We start from the raw sequence: 6,984 nt of genomic DNA on the forward strand, positions 1-6,984 counted from the left end.
AATTTCATCTATAACTAGTTTTCTGCTGGAACAGGGTAGAATCCTGCATTTGGCTGCATTTGGCTCTCCCATCCCCTGGGTCTCCTTAATTCCAAAATGATTCTTCAGCCTTTTCCACGTTTTATTGACCTTTATCGTTTTGAAGAATATGGGCCATTATCTTGTAGTATGCCCTTCAACTTGGGGTTCTCAGCTATTTCTTCATAGATTCAGGTTATGCACTATTGGCAGAAAATCATAGAAATAATGTTGTGTTCTTTTCAGTGCATCGTATCAGGAGGCACATGATGTCGGCTTGTCCTAATATTTTTATGTTAACTTTTACCATTTTATCATTTGATTAAAAGGGTGTTCACTCTGTATCTCCCTGTTAAATTATTATGTTTCTCTATGCTTAGAAATCTAGAAGGAATTTCCCACCATGTGCAGAAATATGAACTACACACAGCAGATTTGCAGCCTCTACAAGAAGATGGTAGAAGACATGAACAATGAATTGGAGAGAACCACTTCCTTTTACCAAAGGATATTTTCTTCTATGAGGAAGAGCTCAAGAAAGCTGGGCAGCAGTTCTGCTGACTGAGATAAAGCTCCATGAGCTAAGACAAGAAAATGATGGCAACAGGTAAATCATGGCTGACGTGGAGTTCAAGTTCCAGCCTTTCCCAAGCATCCCTTTTGCTCCTGCTGCTCCAGGAGCAGCCCACAGAGGCCTGGAAGTACTAGAGGTCCTCTGGGTCATCAAGTTCCCAGCAAGGAGGAGGCAGGTGCTGTGAGGCTCAGGGATCCAGGGGTGCCTGCAGGTTCCACTCAGAGTTTTGATTTGTTTGTTTTTGTCCTTAAAAATAATTTTCATTTATCTTCTAGTTAAGCTACTGTTATTTAATTGATGTGCAATTTCTTTCTAAAGTTTTATAACATTATAATTTCTAAAATTGTATTTTTAAATATACATTTATTTAAAATAGCTCTTATGAATACATTATTTCCAAATCATTGGACCCTCTAAAATTATATGCATACATATTATATTTTGATTTAAATAAAAGGTTCACTATTATTTAAACTATCATAAAAACTGGACATGAATAGAAACATGGAAAACAATAAAGTTCATTTCTCTAAGCTATTATTATAAATCTGTACAAGTAATGTAATATTTAGCTGGATAAATTTTGACTGGTTTTTAAAAAACAATGCCAAAAAATACTAGACAACAACAACACACCATTGAAACATCATACTATTTTTATTAGATTAGTTCTAAGTTCATAGACAAATTTAGGGGAATTGAAATTTTACAACAATTTGTTTCTTGTCTTGTTTTTTTTCTGAACCTTTGATGTTTTTTAAAAGATACTGTTTGTTCTTTAAATTTTTCTGAATTTTAGCAGCCAAAATAAAAGTTTTCCTTTGATGGCAAACCCACACACATATATTCTCACACAGACACACACATGGGGCTAGCTTGAAGGTGACACGCAGTGGCACGGGAGCATGGCTCTGCATGGAAAGGGATCCCATAACCAGACTCAGCAGAGAAGACCCTGACAGGAAGCAGAGGGTGTGCTGACTATGAAGAGCTGAGGCGGAGGCTGGTGCAGGGGTATGGTGTTTCTGTCTGGAGCCCAGGAAGCAGGAAGGAGCAGCTCCACATCAGTGCACACCGGTGTGCATCTGCGGAGGACCCCTGCACAATCTGCATGATCAACCCCAACCTGGGTCCACGTGAGCTGTCTGCTAAAAAGGTATGAATTGCATACACAGTACTTGTATTAGCAAAACCAAAAATATTTAAAGTATATATAAGAAAAGACAACATGGAAGAAGAGAGAGCAGAGTACAGGAGAGAGGGAAAGGAGGGGGAGAGGAGGGGAGGAGAGAAGAGAGAAGGGGAGAGAGGAGTGGAGGGGGAGAGAGGAGTGGAGTAGGAGAGACGAGGGGAGGGCAGAGGGGAGGGGAAAGGAGAGGGGAGGACAGGAGGGTAGGAGGGGAGAGGGGAGAGGAGGGGAGGAGGGAAAAGGANGAAAGGAGGGGAAAGAAGAGGAGAAGGGGAGAGGAGGGGAAGAGAAGAGGAGAGAAAGGGAAGAGGGGAGGAGGGGAGAAGAGAGGGGAAAGGAGGAGGGAGGGGAGGAGGTGAGAGAAGAAGAGGAGTGGAGGAAGGGAGAGGCAGGGAGGAGGGGAGCGGAGAGAGGACAGAGGATGGGGGAGGAGGGGAGGAAGGAAGGGCAGGAGGGAAGGGGAGAGGAGAAGGGAGGGGAGGAGGGGAGAAGAGAGGTGAGGGGAGGAGGGGAGAGGAGAGGTTGGGGAGGAGGGGAGAGGAGAGAGGAAGGGAGGTGAGAAGGGAAGGGAGGAGATGAGAAGGGAGAGAAGGGAAGAAGAGAGGAGAGAGGAGGAAAGAGGAGAGAAGTGGAGAGGAGAAGCCAGGAGAGGGGAGTAGAGGGGAGAGGAAGGGAGAGGAGAAGAGAGAAGAGAGGAGAAGGGAGGGGGAGAAGCTGAGGGGAACAGGGAGTAGCTCCTCTCTGCTTCTTCAGATTCTGCCTTCTAAGGAGGGAGGGAGTATCTGTCCTCTGAGATTTTTGTGAAACCCTCTCTGTGTGCTTTTGTGTCTTCCTATTTCAGTCAGTGAAACACCCTGGATCTTCTTAGGGTCCCTGGTTGTAACTCTGTTTCACTCATTTTCATGCCAGGTTGGTATTCTAGGCATTATTGTTGTTTCTTCAGCCCATTTGGATCCTTTTAAGACTAACCAGTTGCCCTTGCAGAGCTGGGGTCCTGCTGCCCTGCAGGGGATATGACTTCTCCTGGGAGAGCCACTTCCATCGCTCCTCTATGTCCTGCGAGGGTCTGGAGCCCTGACACCCTTAGAACCCCAGACTGGCCCCAGCTGACAGTTCTCTTGCTTCTCTCTCAGATTGAGTTTCTGAGATTAATTGCTCCTGGCAGAGTCCAGGGCTGCATGAGGAGGCTCTGAGCCTGACTCTGCTGGGGAAGAGGTTGAGTGGAATCCAAGTTGAGAAGGACCTGCCCCTCTGCAGATGCAGATTCTGAAGATGACTCAGTGGATTGGAGACTGTCCCCAGGGCCACCTTGGGAGGCATGTACTGAAGACAGCAGGGCCACACAAAGGAAAGAGCCAGGGTCAACCTGACACCCCCAAAGCAGAGTCATGCTCACCCAGAATGCTTGGATGGAACAGGAATAGACCTGCTTTACAGAATATCTGTGAAATTGTAGACCCCATCAGTTCCACTTATTTCTTCTGGGTTCTTACACTGAAAATCCAGGTTTCTCAGCTTGTACCTTTAGGGAGACCTTTCAGTCCTCTCCCCATCTGCTGACATTGACTAAACACAAAGGAGAGAGGGGGCCTCAGAGGAGGGTCCCTGGGACCTTGGTGGGCAGGACCCAGCTTCCCTGTGCAGAAGGAAACTTGAAATCAGGAGACTGAGCCTCATCCAGGGACAGGCCCCACTACTGTGCCCTGACAGGCCCTTGTGGACAGAAAGGTAAAGGGCATGGGCCCACTTGGACCCTGCGGTTTGCTGTGGGTCCAGCTGGGCCTGGTATGGCTGAGCTCCAGGGTGCCATCAGCCATTTCTGGGTCCCTCATGACCTAGGTGGAGACTATCACCTCTAACTGCACAGTTAGCAGAGCAAAGTCAGGGACACTATTTCTAGAACCTGGCTGGCTCCCCTCCCCCAGCACAACTGACTGTCTCTCCTGGTTGCCAGGCACTTGTGAGCATTAGAGACAGAACACTCCTCAGGGTTCCAAATGGTCAGTTGTGGCCCACAGGCCACTGGCAAGCAGAGGCAGAGCCACAGAAGGGCTGCTACTCCCCAGAATGTCTCTCTAGTCACTCTGGAGCTGCTAGGGCTATAGTGCTGGTGAGGGCTGAGACCATGAGATAAAATTGAAACAAACAAACAAAAAATATAAAAGATAAATGAAACAAAAAACTTTTTTTTTAAGATAAATAAAATTGATAGACCATTAGCAAGATCAACCAAGAAGAGAGAAAATCCAATGAAATGGGAGATATTACAACTGACACCACAGAAATACAAAAGATCATTCAAGGCTACTATGAACACCTTTATGCACATAGACTAGAAAACTTAAGAGGAGATGGATAAATTCCTGGAAAGATACAACTTTCCTAGCTTAAATCAGGAATAATTAGATAACTTAAAGAGAACAATAACAAGCAGTGAAATCGAAATGGAAATTTAAAAATTACCAAAAAAAAAAAAAAAAAAAAAAAATCCAGGACCAGATGGATTCACAGCAGAATTCTACCAGACATTCAAAGAATTGGTACCAATCTTATTGATACTATTCCACAAGATAGAGAAAGAGGGAACCCTCCCTAAATTATTCTATGAAGCCAGTATCACCGTATTACCAAAACCAGGAAAGGACATAACCAAAAAAGAAAACTACAGACCAATATTCCTGATGAACATAGATGCTAAAATCCTTAGCAAAATACTAGTGAACCAAATCTAACAACATATCAAAAAAAAAAAAAAATCCACCATGATCAAGTGCGTTTTATACCAGGCATGTAGGGATGGTTTAACATATGCAAGTCAATAAATGTGAACATCACGTAAACAGAATCAAAAACAAAAATCACATGATTATCTTAATAGATGCGGAAAAAACATTAGAAAAAATCCAACATCTTTTTATGATTAACACTCTCAGAAAAATTGGCATACAAGGCACATACCTCAATGTAATAAAAGCCATCTATGACAAACCCACAACTAACATAATACTGAGTGGGGAAAAGTTGAAAGTATTCCCTCTGAGAACTGGAACAAGACAAGGATGCTCACTCTCACTCCTCTTCAACATAGTACTGGAAATCCTAGACAGAGCAATTAGACAAGAGAAAGAAATAAAGGGCATCCAAATGGGTAAAGAGGAAGTCAAACTGTTGCCGTTTGCTTACGGTATGATTGTTTACCTTGAAAACTCTAAAGACTCCTCCAGAAAGCTCCTAGAACTGATAAAAGAATTCAGCAAAGTTTCCAGATACAAAATTAGTGTACAGAAATCAGTAGCTCTTCTATACACCAACAGTAACCAAGGTGAGAATCAAATCAAGAACTCAACCCCTTTTACAATAGCTACAAAAAAACAAAAAAAACAAAAAAAAAACTTAGGAATATACCTAACCAAGGAGGTGAAAGACCGCTACAAGGAAAAGTATAAAACGCTGCTGGAAAAAATCATATATGACACAAACAAATGGAAACACATCTCATGCTCATGAATGAGTAGAATATTGGAAAAAAGACCATACTGTCAAAAGCAATCTACAAATTTAACACAATTCCCATCAAAATACCACCATCATTCTTCACAGAATTAGAAAAAACAACCCTAAAATTCATATGAAACCAAAAAAGAGCCCGCATAGCCAAAGCAAGAATAAGTAAAAAGAACAAATCTGGAGGCATTACATTACCTGATTTCAAAATATAGTATAAGGTCATAGCCACCAAAAAAGCATGATACTGGTATAAAAAGAGGCACATAGACCAATGGAACAGAATAGAGAAACCAGAAATAAACCCAAATACTTACAGCCAACTAATCTTCAACAAAGGAAACAAAAACATAAAGCGGGGAAAGGACACTCTATTCAACAAATGGTGCTGGGATAATTGGCTAGCTGCATGTAGAATAATGAAACTGGATCCTCATCTCTCACCTTATACAAAAATCAGCTCAAGATGGATCAAGGACTTAAATCTAAGACCTGAAACCATAAAAATTATAGAAGATAATATTGGAAAACCCTGTCTAGACATTGGCTTAGGCAAGGATTTCATGATCGAGAACCCAAAAGCAAATGCAATAAAAACAAAGATAAACAGTTGGGACTTAATTAAACTAAAGAGCTTTTGTACACAAAAGGACAGACAGTAAACAGACAACCCACAGAGTGGGAGAAAATCTTCACCATCTATACATATGACAAAGGACTAATATCTAAAATGCACCATGAACTCAAACAAATTATCAAGAAAAAAACACAATCTCATCCAAAAGTGGGCTAAGGACATGAATAGACAATTCTCAAACATTTTTCCAACAAACATATGGAAAAATTCTCAATATTAAAATGATCAGGGAAATGCAAATCAAAACCACAATGTTATACCACTTTACTCCTGCAAGAATGACCATAATCAAAACATCAAAAAATAATAGATGTTGGTGTGGACGTGGTGAATAGGGAACACTTCTACACTGCTGGTGGGAATGTAAACTAGTACAACCACTGTGGAAAATAGTGTAGAGATTTCTTAAATAACTAAAAGTAGAACTATCATTTGATCCAGCGATCCCACTACTGGGTATCTACCTGCAGGAAAATAAGTTATTATATGAAAAAGATACTTGCACACACATTTATAGCAGCACAACTCGCAATTGCAAAAATGTGGAACCAACCCAAATGCTCGTAAATCAATGAGTGGATAAAGAAACTGTGATATATGTATATGTGTGTCTATATGTGTGTGTGTGTGTGTGTGTGTGTGTGTGTGTGTGTGTGTGTGTGTATGAAGTAATACTACTCATCCATAGAAAGGAATTAATTAATGGTATTCACAATGACCTGGATGAGACTGGAGACTATTATTCTAAGTGAAGTAACTCAGGAATGGAAAACCAAACATCGTATGTTTCACCCATAAATGGGAGCTAAGCCGTGAGGATGCGAAGGCATAAGAATGACACAACGAACTTTGGGGAGTTGTGGGGAAAAGGGTGGGAAGGGGTGAGGGATAAAAGACCACAAATTGGGTGCAGTATATAATGCTTGGGTGACAGGCACACCAAAATCTCACAAATCACCACTAAAGAACATACTCATGTAACCAAATACCACCTGTTCCCCAATAACCTATGGAAATAAAAAAAAAAACCCGATGGAAATAACCTATGGAAATAAAATATAT

General features: G+C 41.7%; 1 long non-coding RNA gene across 1 annotated transcript; it reads right to left on the reverse strand.

The window, feature by feature from the left end:
* Positions 1-1,230: 1,230 nt before the first annotated feature.
* LOC108535006 (uncharacterized) lies at positions 1,231-3,733 on the reverse strand. The gene is made up of 3 exons (XR_001887103.1): positions 3,529-3,733; positions 3,275-3,417; positions 1,231-1,740 (listed from the first exon to the last, which is right to left on the reverse strand). It is a non-coding gene; the product is annotated as an uncharacterized LOC108535006 (long non-coding RNA).
* Positions 3,734-6,984: the final 3,251 nt, after the last annotated feature.

This window comes from Rhinopithecus bieti, unplaced genomic scaffold (assembly GCF_001698545.2).
Source record: "Rhinopithecus bieti isolate Rb0 unplaced genomic scaffold, ASM169854v2 scaffold_12151, whole genome shotgun sequence".
Classification (NCBI taxonomy): Eukaryota; Metazoa; Chordata; class Mammalia; order Primates; family Cercopithecidae; genus Rhinopithecus; species Rhinopithecus bieti.